The sequence below is a fragment of the Lethenteron reissneri genome, chromosome 34 (genome assembly GCF_015708825.2).
Source record: "Lethenteron reissneri isolate LAM-NWPU_2019-01 chromosome 34, ASM1570882v1, whole genome shotgun sequence".
In the NCBI taxonomy this organism is placed as follows: domain Eukaryota; kingdom Metazoa; phylum Chordata; class Hyperoartia; order Petromyzontiformes; family Petromyzontidae; genus Lethenteron; species Lethenteron reissneri.
The window spans coordinates 6,689,236-6,708,304 of NC_083812.1; the positions used below are offsets into that span (position 1 = coordinate 6,689,236).

At 41.2% G+C, this 19,069-nt stretch overlaps 1 protein-coding gene across 6 annotated transcripts in view; it reads left to right on the forward strand.

The window, feature by feature from the left end:
- The window catches only part of LOC133350616 (phosphoinositide 3-kinase adapter protein 1-like), a 172,563-nt gene that overhangs the window by 91,547 nt on the left and 61,947 nt on the right, over positions 1-19,069 (forward strand). The gene's annotated exons all lie outside the window — the stretch shown is intronic.

The following is a 19,069-nucleotide window of genomic DNA, read 5'->3' on the forward strand; positions in this document are numbered from 1 at the left end:
TGAGTTTGAGACGACCCAAAAGGAGGCCCCGAGAAAGTTCGGATACCATGTGGTACTGATGATGTGCATATTATCTCGTCTCATTATTTATTGAGCGCCTTTGTTCAAGGCGCCGGGAATCAAACTCAAGTTGCAGAGCTCATTTCGGAGAGCATGAACTGCTGCACCACCACTTCCAGACAAATAGTAAGATCCCGGTATAGCCCTTAACAGCCTTTTGGGACAAGTGCTCTCGCGAACACCTATGAAGGCTTGCATGGCACCCGAGGGGGTGGGTTCCCAGCACCACACCCGGCCGCCTTTGTCTCCCTTGTGGCTATGTTTTCACATTGAATCATGTACTCATTTGAGACTTAGTCGACCTAGGGGAGGCCCAGGAATGGTTCAGTGATTCAGTGGTTCATTAATTTTGGCCGTGAGCAGGCATCGACCTGTACTAGTGACGAATTGGCATGTTCTGTTTACGTGACAAACTTTACAAGTTGACTGTGTAGGGTGGTGACGGGTTTTAATGACACATTTCTATATTTACGCGATCTAACCCAAAGACCTCTATTATGGACCTAGTATTGCCAGGTTTTTTGCGCAGCGTGCTCACCGCTTAACCACAGCTCCCCACCATATCACACACTCGCTGACGGACTCCTCCTTTTGTACATGCTGTATTTGTTTAAAATGTTTTAACATACGTTAACTGTAGCAACATAACTATATTGACTTCTATAACTGATGCGCAACCTGATTGATAATGCTGTGGGCATCTTAGGATGTGTGTGCTCATGACATGAGACAGCTTTTTATCCTAGAGACCATTATGGCTTTTTTATCTATCAACTATTATGCTGATCAAATATGCGATGCTGTTGATTCACAGTAACATTAATTAGGCAGCAGTTCAAAGGTAATGAGATAATTTTGTATGGCAGCAAAGTTTGATAACTCCTGCCTGGGAACTTCAGCATTTGCCCAGTTGAATAAATATTATACAGCCATTGGTACAATTTCTTTCTGCATTGGGACAGAGCCATAAGCAATCCCTCTCAAAAGCCAAGCTGCTTATCGACTATGATTTGAACATTGAATTTAATATTACTTGTGCTTGTGTTAAAGGTACTCAATGCAATCTACGATAAAGTTGGGTGGGAGATGGTAGTGGCCTTCAGGTGGCCCACCTGTTAAGTGTTTCATCGCATGACTAATACCATCACTTCGATCTTTGCCACGCACTAGAAGTGTACGGTAATATTAAATCCGTTTACATTGCAATTCATAAATGCATCCTGCAGCTAGTAATTTAACGGACAGACAAGACATGCAGCTAAACATATTGCGTGAGATATCAGAAACTTTTATCATCATGTCTCGCTTATTTTAACTACCGCTGTGCTTATCTTGAATGCATGTACATTTCTCAAACTGAATTATCACAGAAAGATAATGTCATGTATGATAAGTAAAAAAAATTCTGACAATTTTAACAAATCGTATACACCGCGTCATCTGCATCCATTTGAATAGATAGCATCCAATGACATTAACATAATGTAAAAAAAAAGCCAAAAGCAAAAAAAAATTATTAAATATTTTCTGAAATTTTATTTTAAAATCTTTACAGTGCTTGGTTTTTATGTCTCTCTTTCACACTTAAGATGAAATACTGTATACCCTTATATAATACCAGACGCATTGCCAGGTGTTGGGAATTTGTCTTAGAACGTCATAACATATTAATCGACTGAAATGAGAATCACAGTATGTTGTATGGCATCACAGAACTTAAATTTAGTTTTGGTTACTCTGTTATAAGAGGATTGGCACAGCTGCTATAAAATAGTATTTAAACTATATGCAGAAAAAGGCAGTGTTGGATCATTACAGTAATGCAGCAGAGTGTGGGGTTCTGATAAAGGTCTGGAAACATTTGCAAATTAATATAATTCTAGCCATTTTTCACCAATCACCAATAAAGAATGACACTTCTGGATTTGTAGGGGTGGAATATTCCATTTAATTGCTATTCGGCATTTATTCACTGTACATTTCAAAGCAAGTATTTCCTTTGAGGTGGTAAATGTCTAAGTGTTCAATATAAAAATGTCAAAAGCTTTATTCTATCAAACATTTTTCGAAAATATATTCGTCATTTATGCTGCAATTGTTGGCTTTATTTTCCGTATGTAAACCCCATCATTAATGGAATCAATTACATTCGATGAAGTTGCTAGATTGGCTTTAATGAAAGAGGCTTATCGGCTTAGATCTTCAGTGCATATTAACTTGCATGAGGCAACCCGTATTAATCAGTAGGACAGCAGTGTTACATGTGCCGCATTGGGCAAAAAACACAAACCCGAGCACGCAGTTTGCTTCGACTGTTGATGAATAACAGAGTACAAACATACAAAGTTTAAATTGCAGAGCTCTTCCCAAGTTTAATTTCTTGGTTTCCAAAATTTCAAGGACCTCAGTTCAAGTCCCATTCTCCCACGGCTCCACTTTATAATTGGATTCTATTTCAGTTGAAACCCTTAAATCCCTAGGTTGACTCGGTCTAAAGTGTAACTCTGGCATAGCTCGAAGGCTAGGGGGATGAAGGTGTTTTCCCATAGTGCTGGTCTTTTGACCCCTCATGTCCCATGACTGCCATAATAAAGAGCTTGCTAAAAGCAGAGGACAGTATGCATGTGTGGACCTTAACCTGCCATTTCAGAGCAGTGTTTGAAAAAGCTTAGCCTTACATAGTGCGAACAAAAGTTATTTCTCCCGAGAAAACCATGTTATAAATGAACCAGCACAGAGTTATTAATAAGACCGCATCACCCAGAATGCACCTGATCTCATTAGATCTCAACAGCTAAGCGGGGTTGAGCCTATATAGTGCTTGGATGAGCAACCACTGTACATCAAACGGGTCTTTTCGGCTTTTGCCGGGGCATTATTGTGGGCAGCAGAGAGCTTTTGCTTCGAATTCAATTGTTGTACTATACTTCTATGCTCTCCCGTCTGTGCTCCACACATTCATCAATCTGCATTGACCTGCATGGTGAAGTCTGGTTGAATAAACCCTGTGTGACCTGCACAGCGTGGAGAGGCCCTCATACAGCAATTAATTGACAAAAGGGCTTACACGGTTAAATAAGACGTAGTTTGGTAGCTTTAATTTCAAATGCAGTAATGTTCACTGAGAAACAATTAGTTGATCGGCAGGCCACACGTGGTGGACTGTGAATTCGTCCAAGACGTCTCGCCAGCGTCGAAGAGAAGGCCAAAATACCCTCACGGGGCTCTCTAGAGCTCCCCATAGTTGAGGCCTTTCTGCCAACAGTGGCTTGGGCAAGAAATTGCAGGGTTGCACCTTTAACTAATACACTGAGAATTATGAACGAGTAAGGCATACGTTTTTTACTATCAGTGGCAGCAGCAATTTCTACCAATGCAAGTGCGGAGATCCTAAACTAAACTCAGGTGCTATGCAACTAATTTGATTATGTAAGTTGATTTGTTATTTTTCATTTGTAATAAATACTCACACTTGTTCTACTCAAATTAAAAACACACTGAACTCTGCTGCTAAATTGCATTAATTCTGTGGAGGTGGCTCATTGGTAGAGCGAGTGACTCCCAATGAGACAGTTACGATTTCAAGTCTGGAGTTTGGTTGACTCGGCCCATCGTCCATCCATGACCATGAGTACCGTCTTGTGGCAATGTCAATGGGGGTGTTGACCAGAGGTCGCAAACGGGTTTTGATTCCTTACCCATATCCAGCCGCACCAGGGTCGCAAATGGCTACCCGTACCCGGCCGGGTACGGGTACGCATTCCCTACCCGTACCCGTACCCTACCCGAAATGAGTGACAAACGGTTACTCACCAGTGACTCACGGCCTACCCGTACCCGTACCCGGCCGCACAGGGTCGCAAACGGCTACCCGTACCCATACCCGGCCGGGTACGGGCAGCCGGGTATCGGGTAGGGTACGGGTATTGGGTACCCGGTTGCGACCTCTGGTGTTGACCCATTGATAGACTGGCCCCTGACATAGGCATGTGGAATTCCCACCACTGGTTTAAGGCTGAGATGAGCACCGTGTCAGTGCCTTCAAATGAGCAGGAGATCACTCGGCTTGTTTCTATTCATCTTGTAATAGCTCCTGCAGCCCTGCTTATTGAATTAATATGGCCCCAGTAGCAACTAAACACGGCCGTTGGTCACCTTCTATCTCTGGATTTAATCAAACGATTTCTAATAGCACTCCTCCAATCAGCCTAACAAAGGCTTTGGTGATAACAAATAAATGTTCTCTTAATTTAATTAAAAGGCAAAAAGGTACACAGTGAGTTTTCAGCAGATAATAATACAGAATCAAGTAAAATTGAAAATTAAATATTTTAAAAAGCCAGTGCTTTCTGTTACTAATTGCATTATATTTACTGCTCGCTGTGTTTAAAATATCACTTTCATTAAATAACACGCACTGTTGAAATCCCACAACTCATTGTGAGATCAGTGTGTAGTTATTGTATGGAATCCTTTCATTACAGTGCAACTTTTAAAACAAGACGCTTGGCTTAATATTTTCATTTGTTCCTTAATTATAAAAACAATCCAGAAGTCTCTTAATCTGTAGGCTCCCGGTGTGCTTGCAAAGCATTGCAAGTGCAAAGTGGTAAGGAGTGTATAGTCCATTCTCAGAGTCGAGCAACATCATCAGGCGCTCAATTTGAGCAAATCTGTGTGAGCTGTCAGTTGTTTGTTTTTCATTGCATTGTACATTAATGTGCCGTTTACTACTGAGTCAATCAAAGCTTTTTTCCATCTCCGCCCCGTCACATGCCCTCACTCTCCCATTCTTCAGGTGGTAATTGAGCACCGTTCCCAAGCGGAGCCCGAGTGTAGGAATTTTGCTACAATTGAGGGTTGCTTGTCCCTTCTCATTTTCGTTGTATTTGTCGTATTGAAGCGTACACTTAAAAAAAAGCAAGCATTGCAATAAACACGAAGAAAAATGTATTCCTCTTGAAGCAAAATTCATCATCTCAGCCCTCCGATGTGTTTTTGGATCCTATCGCGTGTTGTTCGGCACGGTGTCTAACGTTACGCTCCACTTACATGCTGAGAGCTTCTTCAGACCCTGAAGTTCCTGATGTCATATGCTAATCAACACGTGGTACAACCCGAAAACACAGCATGACCGTGAAAGCCCATACAGTAGAATACGGTATGTCAACTCCTTTCACATTCGTCTGTACTATAGTTGTGATATGGATTTGTTTATATTGAATAAGATGTGAGAAAAGCCATTCAATGTCTGACATTTGAGAAGCTACATATTGAGTTATCTCGACACTCTTAAACTTCTGTATTGTTAATTCCAGTTTCTGTTCATTGAAATAGGTAAACAGATACAGTAGTCTAAAGATATTTCTCGTGTAGGCACACCATTTTGCCAAATTGCATTGAACAAAATCTGCAACTTGTTTTTATTTTTACGTGATCCTCATGCAAATGGGGAGTTTGGAGCTCCAGGCAATTAATATAAAGTTAAAAATGTACAAGTTAACTTCCTGAGAAACAGCTCTTCAGCACAGCTGCTTAAAACGTTGTTTAAAAGAGGCTATGGTAATATCGCATTAATAAAATAAATCCTCTAGCCAGCTGGGCATTTATTTCTGTATGCCCAGCGTGAATCCAGACTTTTCCAGCGAGAATCGGAGAGTGTTGAATAGAGGCATGAAAGGCGATGTACACACTATGTTGTTGCACATTCAATTTTTTTCCTTATGTTGACCCAGATTACAATGACATTTGGAACACCCTTAGCATTCAAGGTAGCGGTTTGTTGGTCCTGTTATCATGCCAAATTCACGTCATCAAAAGAGATTCGCATGTAACTTGAGAGAGATTACATGAGTATCAAACCGATTACATATATTTTAGCAAGAATAGGCTCCGATGTAAGTTGTGATGATATTGTTGTGCTGCAAGCACTTAATTAATTTGAATTAAACATTCCCAGCAGAAGGAGAATAGTTTGACTTCACACCGATGTTGAGTTTTCCGCCTCAACACAGAAGTGTGTGTGAGCAAATATTCTGACACTTAATAGGTGAAATACAATGATTGACTCTGGAATGGAAACGGTCCATATAGGTGACCCTCTGCAGGCCCTGTGCTTTGATGTGTGCACATAAGCACGTGACGCCAAAGCATGACCCTGTGATGTAGAGGGTAGGAGAGGTGGACGTCTGAGCAACACATTTAATGGGTGAGATCAACTGCAATATCCTGAGAGAATATCTGAGGTGTCACAGTAGTAACAATAATAATAATAATACTTTTATTTGGTTTGTGTAATATTGAATATGTTTTACTGTTCAGTGCTTTGAGCGTGGGAAAAGCGCTATATAAATAAAATGCATTATTGTTATTATAGCGCCATTCATACCAACAGCATCTCACAACGCTGTACATGAATTATTATATATAAGGATCATACCCCATATACGCGATTGTCTACATACGGCGTGAAAGATGCCCAACACGCACACACCAAGCAAATGAAAACCCTACTACTACCCAGCGATTTTTTTAAATAAACAAATTAAGAAATGGCACCAAAACAAAAAGCACAAAAAACAACAAAGTTATCACAACAAATAAACTAGTCCATTAGGTAACATCCCAGACCACAATCCCGCCACGTGAAGCTAAACATATTAGAATGCACATGTAAAGTAATTAATTCCTGACAAGTATATGTTGAGAAATAATTAAATTCACAATGTTAAAAGTCTGGTGCAAGGCAAGTTAAACATCTTAAGAGTAGTGTATTTTTAATTGCATTCGAGACAACAGTTGTGATTCATACTGAATGTGCACAAGTGTATAAAACTTGTAAAACCCAAGTGGAGGTATAGCTAAATCATGTGCTTGTGACATATGTATAATAGCAACAGTATTATCAGACATCTTATCCATTTGCCTTATAATCAGACATGAATGAATGAAATCTCCATCATAATGCTAGTTGGTTTGGTTTTAATGATTAGTAAGTGAAATAAAATGTGATTTGTAGCTTTCGTGACTGCAGGAATTACTCTTTGGTTCTTTTGTGCTTTTACCATCTACATGGCAGAGGCTCGGTCTCATTTGCAGCATTTTGTTATGTAGGCTAGGCGTAGTCATAAACCGAACCACTCCATAATAAAGGCTCAGTCATTTGTTATGTAGTCTATTACCATCTACATGGCAGAGGCTCTGTCTCATATGCAGCATTTTGTTATGTAGGCTAGGCATAGTCACAAACCGCACCTCTCCATAATAAAGGCTCAGTAATTTTGTTATGTAGTCTATTCATCGTCTCAAGCCGCACCTTACCATAATAATGAAAAGTGAGCCGTTCCTGCCCCCCCCCTCAGCCATTATATATACGGAGTGGTATCTCCTGTAATCTCTCATTTACTTGATACAGCTGTCGGGCTGTGACGGTTCCACCTGAAGACGGAAGCTTGTGTTGCCTCCGAAACGTCGTGATTTTTATTTTGATTTTACTTTTATTAATTTTAATTTTAAATTTTTACCTACGTGACTTTACCGAAAAAAACCTAAGAATATCAAATTTAGAAGTTCACTAGGTTTGTTTTCGACCTGATGACGACTGCTTGTGTTGCAATCGAAACGTCGTATTATATTATTTATTTTATTTCTACGTGACTTTACCTAAAGAACCAACGAGAAATAAAATGTGTCCCACAGCATATTAATGACGTTTTGTCAAGCTACATTCAAAATTAGACGACATGCCTGTTTTACGTAGAGTTGATTTTCACGGTTTTGTGGAATTCCAATCTAGAATTCCAATCTAGAATTCCACAAAAACCAATGCACCTCACTCATGCGCAATTTTATCACCCAATCCTACTCAGCCGAATGGGTGGAGCCCCATTGTGGGGGGGAAAAAAAACCCGCATGCAATCGTTAGCCGAAGGACAGTGCCGATGGAAATTGAGGCCGAGAATGCTGACATATAGCACAATTAAATCCGCTGATGGACTCAGCCAACTAATCACACTCCACTACACATCACATACACACAACATGCACACACACGTGCACTTGTCTCACCGTGTTCATCTTCATATTCACCGTTATCTTAAGCACAGTCTTCGGCACCATCAGCATTGTGTTTAAATAGCACTAAGCCATCTTTGGCTTAGCACTTCAATTCTGTGTCATGGTGGAGGTTGTTGTATGTGCAGAAGCAGCCTTAAGGCAAATTGTAAAATGCAGAAAACGGTGGATTTTATGTGAAAACGGCCATCCCTTCTAGTAGAAAGTGCTAGAATGATTCGGGCCCTACATGTCAAAAGAATTGGCCATATGATGACTTCGATACAACACTTTGTGAAGACGTTGAAATGTAACCCCGCATTTTAGAAATGCAGCGGGAATGATGAATAAAAAACGATTAATTGGGCTATCAGAAAACAAAGCCGTATGAAAACGACTGCATTCATGTAAACAAAGTGCTTTCTAAAACAAAGATAAAGCATTCCATGCCTGGATGATATAAACACATTCCTGCGGAGGGAGCTGGTAGGAACGTTGGGTTGCTCGGTCAATGGCCAGGGTCAACGGCGGCGTGGTGTATTCCGCAAATATGCCCGACTGTGAGGGCGGGCACAAGCCGGCGTGAGTAGGTTAAACGTTGCGTTTTATAAGGGCACCACGGGGTGAACAGCCTCTCCCCACCCAGCCCCACCTATCCCACCTCCGACCCAGCCTCACCCTCCCCACCCAGCTCCTCCCCACCCTCCCCACCCAGCCCCTCCACACCTCCCTCCCCTCCCCACCCAGCCCCTCCCTGCACGACGGACGGACGGACACAATAATCCCCTGTGGGCTGGTGTAACCAGGAGGTTCCTACCAGTATAAACATACTCATAAATCACACAGGCCAGAGTGGCAGAGTGAAACATCCACTGCATGTACTTACCTAGTCACTCCTGCGGTAGAATGCCGGTGCTTCTCCTTTCCTGTGAAATCAATAAATGTCAACAAAAGAAAAAAGATGCATGGGAAGCACAAGCGAGGGCTTGCTTGGGCCAGTCCAACATTAAAGCTTGCCACTTACTTGAGATGGGAAATGTGAATGAAGCTCAGGTGCAACAGCCAGTAGTTATTATCACGGAGTAACATGCACGGGGGTATGGGGGACACTGGATTGCCTCTTTATTCCTACTCGAGAATAAAACTTGCACAGGGTTCGTCACAATTCTGTGAATAAACACACCTTAAGGAGCATTTATTGTTTGTGGAATGTAGCCAATGTGGTCATTAAGCGAGGAAACATTGCTCCTTTGTTGCAGATCGAGTATTTAATTTAATTCGTTCAGTAGCTACGGATTGTCAATACATGCCAGCAATGTTCTATATAAATACAAACTTACTATGAAAACAACGATGAAAATATAACGCATGTGTACGCAAAATTCAAAATTGTATTACAATTATAGGAGGATTAATTGTAAACATTGATAAAGTGTATGGCTGCGAGTAAATAACGAATTAAATGCATTCTATAACACCAATTGCTCTCATGTGACCTAAAAGAGCTGGATGTTATGGTAATGATCGTGGCAAGTATTGCATTTTTTTTCTAATCAGTTTTGAAAATGTAGGAGCATATTAATGTTAAGTTTTGAAAATGCATCATCATTAGCAGCTATGTTTAATCGACTGCTGGATATCCTACCCAAGCCACCACTATCACTCATGTTCATACGATGTAACAATCCACCTGGCACCTGCACAAGAAACGATTACATCGCTCCTTCTCCTCAGTCGACGTCCCATTCCTTTGCTGCCACTCGGTCATTACTCTTGACCAATGACGTCGCCTGCCCAAACCCACTTACTTTTATTAACAGCTAGAATTATTTATTTAACCCGTGTATGGTATCTAATGAACGTATTCCCCTTTGTGTTTCTCACAATTCGAAGCGTGGATTTCTCCATTCTTCTTTACACGCTTTGTTTCCGTTTCTTTGCGGATCTTCACGTCCATATTCATCGCTTCTATACCCCCGTGTTATTTTTTTGCTCACCGTTGACAATATTAAAACTGTCAAGTTGTTACGTCGGTGAACTAAATCGTACATTAGCGGGTTCATAAAAAATAATAACCAGGTCTTTTTATACTGTCACTGACAGGAACACGTTGGCATCTCAGCTGACTGATCTTCGGGAGGTTTTGAAATCCACATATGCAGTGTCTTAAATATTATTGGTAGGCATGGATGGGGTAGTGTGTTCAGATCAATAATACATTCTGAAATATGAATGCCTATGGAATAAGGTTTTGCATTTATTTGGCTTTTAATTTCTGAAGCTTCTCAAAGCATCTGAAATATTAAATTGAACTGACGGATTGCCTTTAGATTAGTCTCTATTGATGATACAGTCATACAGTAATAATAACTACATTTTTTGGGTGGCAGGGTGGCAAAATGATAACACTCTTGCCTCACAGTAAGAAGGTCCTGGGTTCAATTGCCGGCTCAGCACTGAATAATTACCTGCAATATATTCAATTGGGAGTGTACAGAGCAACATCGCCCCCCTACCCCTCATAAAACATGGCAGGACCCTCTTGAAAAAGTCATGAGACTCAGTGAGGCATTCTTGGGTTGAGATACATACATGCATAAATAATGAATACATCCATTTGACTTCAAGACGAGCAGAATATACATGAATAATTATTCACTTGTGTCAACATTTACTAAAACTAGGGATGCTTAACCACTGAAACTATTGAAAAATAATATATATATATTTTCGCATACAGCATGAATATTCTCAGCGCATCCGTGTCGTTGTTGTAAGTGCATTGGTAGTCCGCGTTCTAAGTTTTAGATGTTTGTGTGCTCAGCACCCTGGACAATATTCATAACACAAAGTGATTCCACAAAATCAAAATGTTTTGGCATCTTACACTCGCTGTTGCTTATTGCTAGACACATCAGGACTTGCAGGGGGATTGCAGGGTGCGTAGTCTGTTTGAGAGAGATTGAGTGCACCGGTAAGGTAATCTGGCATGCAACCCTTTGCTTCCCTTCATTTGTATTCAGCAAACACGAGAGAGCACTGTAGCTGCGAGCGTGTGTGGTGTATATTGATGTGGTAGGCTTACAGCGGTGCAGGAAAAAAATCAATGGCATTGCTTCCAGGAAGATAGCTTTACACCCCCCCCCACTCTCCTTCACATTTGCTATCTCACTCTTTAAAATGATCTTCCTTTCAGTTCTAGATTTGAAGCTTTCGTGACTGCAAGGATTCATATTCTTAGGTTTTTTCGGTAAAGTCACGTAGGTAAAAAATGTAAATTAATAAAAGTAAAATAAAAATAAAATAAAAATCACGACGTTTCGGAGGCAACACAAGCTTCTGTCTTCAGGTGGAACCGTCATAGCACGATAGCTGTATCAAGTGAGAGAAATTCCAAGAACACAGTATTTGTATATATATACTGATTTCAGTTCTTGCAAACATTACCCTCGGTGGAACCACTCGTAACATTTGGCGTACACGAATACTCTTACAGGTTGATTGCTACGGGCGGAAAAACAAGTCACAAAGAGAGAAGCGTGCGGAAGGGTGCTTCTCAAACCATGCAGGAATTGTTTATGTTAGAATGATTAAGGCGTGTACATTTTCAATGGGGATTGATAGAAATGAGGCTTACTAATTTCTTGCAGTGGCAAAAGGAAATATGCGTTCTCAGCATTATAAAAGCAATGAATAACAACATACGCCACTTTATCAATCCATTGTTGAATGAGGTCACACCCATCACGCCTTTCATGGGGGGTCATTTGACCATACTTCACCGCGCTGGTCAGTGCAGATTCATGGCGCAAGTGCCACCGATAACCCCTATTGTACAACACAAAAATGAAGTTGTACAATTGAAAAAAAAATGCTATTTAAGAGCCCAGTATGACGACACACGCATAACATGCACGCTCAAACACAGACACACACACTTTTGCATATTGCATGTACATTTTTATAGCTAAGAAAGTTTAGCTTAATTGGGAGAATCAGCCATGGGGGATTAAGTCCCCAGAGTAAAAAGGTTCAACCTTTTAACTTCAGACTGTAGGTTTCTCCGCTCCTGATGAATAAAGAGCTTTTAACAGCCATCAGAGGAGTTTAATTGGTGAGTCACTGCACCAGCTCTCGTAGTCTCCTTCAAATGTTTGTTGCTGTTTCTGCTTGGGATTCACAGTATTCTTCGGTTGTTATTCAGTTACTCACACATACAGCAGTGTTGATTATACTGAAAGATGTTTTAATTATATTTATATCCTATATGATATGGTCGCAACACATTGCATGAAAGTCATTGTTTTCAAAATTGTATTCAAAGTAAAAACTGTGCAGCCAATGCTATTATCGCCTTTAATATACAGCGTGGTGTATATTAATTTTGATCAAAAGGGTATATGACAGCTCATACAATTGCAGTATATTAACTACGAACACCAGTGGTATAATGGAGTCATTTACACTTGAGGAAACATAATAGGGTTACGGTAAAGCCAGCCTTAACAATTGCGTGCATAACAATGCTTCTCATTTGTCTAATTAGGCATAATCATAGCTGTACCTTTACCTCCTGCAAATGGTGCTCCTGACATTGCTATGCCAGTGCTTAATCAGACGTAATTTGATTTGCTTTTTTTACCTTTACACTGCTTCATTAAACGAAGACCGCTCTCTAAAGATTGAATGCGCTCATTTCAGCCAACCTACAGGACCGATCCGCCATGCACGAAAGCATCAATAACACAGTCCGGTTACGGGCGCTGTGCTTGGTTCGCTTGAAAATATAGATATTTACGTTTAAAACAACCACACCACGCAGCAGACATGTAGTGTGCAGACCCCACATAATGGCATGGGGTCTGTTGAATGAAGCGTCAAGCCACATTCACGGATGGTGGCATGCCTGAGGCGTGTGTCTTGACCGGTCTGGATGGGAGTTGGATGGAGGGGGGGCGCAAGCAAGCTGACACGCACTGCGCAATTTATGATCTGATCTGGGCGTAGCTTGAAGGGGGTGGCTGCATGGGCTGAAGGAAGTGTCGGGAGGTTGCAGGACCGATCCATTATTGCATTACCAGGCCCGTCACTGGGATTTCGCGATGGCTCTTCGATTTGCAAAATATAATGCCACGGGTGCGACATGTACAAAACGAGCCAAGAGCGTCGAGTAATGAGTCTGGAGGTGGGGATGCGGTCGGGTGTGGGTGACATGCCGGGGGCGTTTTGGAGGAAGAGGAGGAGACGCGTTACCGGATGAATTTGTCTCGCTCAAAGCAACGTTGTTTATCAGACGAGATGGTGTGAGGGTCATTTAGACTCTGCAAGCACCACTTGGACAACAGCTTAAATAACAATTTTGGCAGCCATGACACGGCAATTCTCCTGCCAGAACGGTTTCTGCCTTTATACAGCCACACACTCACAGGACGCACGTTTAATAGAAAGTGTATTGCTGTTTTTAAAGGGTCCAGATTCGCCCACGATAATTTACCACTGCAATTAGCACCCCCAATATGATTGTAGAACTAGACATGGAGATGTCTGCGCCCTCTCCTTGTTGTTACTTTTCGAAGACCCAGGAAGGCACTGCAGTGGATATGTTAATTGATGGAAAAGGTGATTTGAACGTCTTGGACTTTATTTTTGTCATTCCTTGTAGACATTTTTAATTCAGCACTTTACCAGCATTTTCGATGTTTGGGGTGGAGGGAGCAACGCCCCTACCCATACTGGACACCTTTAATCATTTATTTTCTAGTGGTTTATAATTTTGATTAAAAATAAATCAATTATATGCACCCGGGATTCCTAATGTGAGGGACAAAGCGAACCTCTGCACCCGCCCCAAATGTAGAAGTCAAACTCCGCCTATGGGTAAAAGACAGAAAACTGCGGCATCCAATGGTACAAGAACGTGTCTCTACACAATTGTAGCTTTACACGTAGCATTGTAAATATATGTACAGCCTTTATTTCTAGCTGCTGCTTGGTGAAGCTTCTCCCCACACCATGTCGGCGATGGCGGTTGTTTGATCATACTTCACCATGCTGATCATTGCAGGTTTGTGAAGCGGCAGGTCGAGCTCGCGTAGCAATCACCGCCGATGTTAGCCTTGGCCCAGGAATCAAACCCAGGTATTCCGGTGTATTTTGTCCAAGTTATGACTAATGTGTGGATAAATGCTGCTGTGCAATGCTCTGGTTTATTGCACGCTGCCTTTATCCGCAGCCCAACACAGTTGTGTGTGATTACATCACTATTATTTTATATACCTGGTTATGCAATTTCTAAGGTGTACATAACAACGAATAAACATTTTCTGTCGCACGATAACGCTTGTGTTGGTGTGACACTCTCATGAAAAGAGTATCACTGTATGGTGGTAGCTTGCGCTAGCATATTAACCTAGATACAAATCATAGCAAACAAATTGTACCCCACCCGTTTTTCAGTCCAATGATGGATTGAGGGCCTTCCTATGCCGTGTCGGTCATGGGGGGGGGGGGGGGTGGCGGTTGCTTAACCATACTTCACCACGTTGGTCAGTGCGTGTTGGTTGAAGGGGAAATCCAGAATGGTTCCGATATCACTCACCACTCACGTGATCTATGGCTGGGAATTTAACTCAGTTTGCCCGGCTCATCGTGCAGTTCAATAACCAACGAGCCACCACTCCACCCCAAAAATCATTAACCTCACCCATGCATTCCTTCTGAAGGTGTGTTATAGTTTAAATAAATTGACACGTACCATGCCAATTAATCAATAAACGGGAATACATCTAACAACTTTAACCTCGCACGGTGCAATTTGCGTATTGATTTAGCACACACACACAGACACGCGTACAACTTTGCTTCCCTGAATTTGCACACATTTATGCAGAGTTTTTATTTATGATTCTCTCTGCTGACCATTTACATATCAATGAATGGTTGCAGTATATACAAAACAAACACTTTATTCACAGTGGTGCATACACAAACACCTTCTCTCAAAATTAATGCATTACACACACGTGGGTTAGCCTTTGAAATATTCAAAATAGTAAACGTGTGTAACAAGCTGGAGCAACACTTGTCGGTAATTGGACTCTTTCCAGTCCCATAGAGAGAGCCCCATTGTTTATAATTCAAAGCTACGCATATCCCATCATCCACACGCATGGCGAGTTTCCATATTAAAATGTTCAATCATCAATCAACATTTTGTGCTGCTTCCACATACACGTTGCCCGCTTTATGATAATGAATTTCAGCAAGTAATTGAAGGAATCAACAGAGAATGGTGCGAAGTTGGGCTCAACCTAAATATGGACAAGTTTAAAGGTCAGGTCCAACAGGTTCGCCAAATAAAATAATTGTTTTTTGTTGAGACTAACATTTTCCAACGGTATTGCTCTTCAGCACTACCACCCCTCATGGTTTGTATCGTGCCGTGCATTTGTTCACCATCATCATGAGCAAATCTATTTTACACCGCAATAAGTGTAAACCACATCAGATGCTTTTGCTGAATTGTTGTACTGCATGCAGCGTAAGCTTGAATGTTGTGATATATGAAATACCAATGAGGAATCTCATTGCTAAATAAAATGTAGCTTCTAATTAAATTGTTATATTGTGGGAATAATACATATATATCCTGAATTAAATAATACAGATTGATAATGTTATAACCACATTTGTACAGGAATGGAATATGCAGTGCATTATATGCTTCCGTATCTGTTTAATAAATACAGTGGTATAACAAGATGCTAAACACCATTCTTAAGCGTTGTAAATAATAAATATGCACTCCACCAACAATGTGTGGAGGTGTAAAGTTCAAATCTGCTCGGTTGTTTGTGTACCCCAGGTAATAGAGAGCGGTCGTTCATTTGAAAGATGCACACCACAAATTTTATTCCTGCTTTAAATCAATGGAATTACTGCATTGCACTATTACATTTTTTGGGGAAGTTTTCTCCACAGGGAATAAAATACGATCTGCATGTGTGCAACGATGAAGCCGGGCAGTAAAATACTGGTGCGACGTTTTCAATTGAGTCTTTATTCGCAGAACAACTTCATGCTGTCATGGATTACAGATCCTTTTTTGAGATAGATTGCTTGCACTCGCATTCATCTCCACACAGAATGACATATTTTTGCCGATCGGTCAAACAAAGCAAAGGGAAAATACTTGAGCAAATACCCGTGAATTGAAACGAAACAGATGCAATGGGCAAACTGCACACGCAAATGGTTATAGGTGTTTATTTATATTCTTTGTATTTTCTTGGACGGCAACAGCCATGTCATGGCATGGCATGGCCACTAAATCTCCATAACAAAGGCTCAGTCCTTTGTTATACAGTCTATTCTTAGTCTTAAGCCTCACCTTACCATATTAATAAAAGGTGTGCCGTTCCTGGCCCTTCCCCCCTCAACCATTATATATACGGGGTGGTATTTCTTGTGTTCTCTCATTTACTTGATACAGCTGTTGTGGCTGTGACGGTTCCACCTGAAGACGGAGGCTTGTGTTGCTTCCAAAACGTCGTGATTTTTTATTTTGTTTTATTTTACTTTTATTAATTTACATTTTTTACCTACGTGACTTTACCGAAAAAACCCTAAGAATATGAATCCTTGCAGTCACGAAAGCTTCAAATCTAGAATCATGGCCACTGTGTTAGCGAGCGGTATACCAGTGCCACAAACTCGTGGATGTTTGGGTGAAACAGTCAACTAATGAGTGTTTTAATTAAAGTCTGGTGCTAATGCTTGTGCATACAATTACGTTTTTTTTTATTGTGCTCCCAACTGCTAAAATAAAAAAAATGCAATCCCAATTACTTCCTGAAATCACAGAGTGCCTTTTGTAAATAAATAAACACTCCGGCAATACACACATAATTCACAGTCCCTGTAATTATACAAAGTGAAACTGCCAATCACGCAAGTTCACTTAGATGACACATTCCAAACATGCACACAATATTATCATAAATTGAGCTTATGTGTTCCCTTGCCTATAGCGCTGACCCACTACAGTGCTAGCATTACTTTATGTTGCCAGTTTTTTGCATGTTTTCTTTATTGTACAATAATCTTGAATGTTCCAAAGGACCTACTCTCACACAAAATATCATGATCTAACCCAAGTGTAGTCTTGAAATATATTTTTGTTCAGTTGGTATGCTAAAATAAACAATTATTTGCAAAATACTTTTGCGTGAAATAGAGTAAATATATGATGCATACATGCAAAAATACCCATAATTGTACAAGTAGTGAAATAGCTTTCAAACTGTGACATGATTAAGCCCACATTCTAGGACATCATTTGTGCAGGATACTATGGTGCATTTAATGATACATCACTTCAAAAATAACAACCAAATAAGCCTGGAGCACGATCAACCATTGTGGCCAATTGTATTAAACCAGTAGCATCTTAATAATTACGGTTCATACTTAACATTTGTTGCAACAGTTGTATAATAAACGTTTGCGAGTTCGCCAACGTGTATGAAATATGTTACTCGGAGAGCTCGTTCCCAATTTAAGTTGACATTTTGATTTTTTATGGATGCACTGAGGGGCTAGACACGAGGCAAAGACAAATTAGCAGCAGCATCGCAATTCTGAGCCCTATTAAACCATTGCTATTTGTCTGCCGATGTTTAATAACATGACGCTTAAAGGCAATTGTCAAACACATTATGCAGCGTGAGAAGCGGATGCATAAATGACGTGCCTCATGAAGGCAATTACTTTGTTTGTAAAGGGGGAATTAATGTTTTAAGCTGTTGGTCTGCGCGAAGGGTGTAAATTATAAATACTCTTTATTCTTGTGCACTATGTTTGTCTCTTGAGTGACGACCACGGTACGGTAATCAGATCCCAGCCTCCCCTTTTGAACTCACCAAATAGCGAGAGAGCACGCTGACCTGCCGAGTCGTGCCCCATTTAGGCAGGCGGCGAAGAAGTGAATGGTGCCCTCTCCGCCACGTGGCAACCACTTTAGACCTGCAGGCGCATAGCTCAGTGGTCATTTTACATGTTTGGCAGGTTGTGTTTGAGCGTCATTGCCATATGCTTGTTAGTCTTAGGGTTGCATCCTTACCCGTTTGACACTACCCTCCCTGTTGTTGTCCCCGTTTAGCGAAAGCACTGTGCTGCATGAGAAGCCCAGTCGACGTGTGTTTGACTGCTGATCACTTCAGCCTCCTTACAACAGGCCACGTAAACCTGGCTGTGAAGGACACAAGGCACGGGATCAATGCAGTTCTAACATTGACATGGGTCGTTGTTCATTTTCTTGGAATTTTCTGGACCATGAACAGTCCGAATATAGTTTCTTGGCGTTGTTAGACGATGGGAACCGGTCAGTGGAACGAGCCACGTGGAGAGGCGTGCTTAGGCAGGGGCTTTGATTTGTTCACACTCTGCGAGAAAGGTTGAATCCTTGTTTTTTAATGCTACCACTGTTTATGTCGCGCAGCGTAAGCCCATGAGACTGAGGTAAGTGTCATAGGGCTCAATGAAGGGTTACGTGCATGCGCGTGTGTGTGTGATGACATGGGCTTCCTAAATAAATTAAGTGTTGTTTAACTGCGGGCAGAGTGCGTCTCTTATGCTGAAACTAAATGGTTTGGAAGCCCGTCCGTAATTACAAACGGTTTGCGTGTGCGGTTCATTGTGCACCCCTTTCATTGACGCCTGAACTCTTTTCCCAGGTGCTATACCGTATTATTCTATATTACCATAGCCTTTTCAGTTTGAGAGGCCGATGTATAAATATTATATTGCGTTGTATTAAATACATGAAGTCTACGACCAAATCATCGGGAAGGTGGCTGATGTCATTTTTCAAAAGCCAAGCAGGTGTTTATCCTGGATATTACTTGGATGGGTACCAACCATGCATAGAGCAGGTAGTTACGGGCCCCTGTGGGGCGGT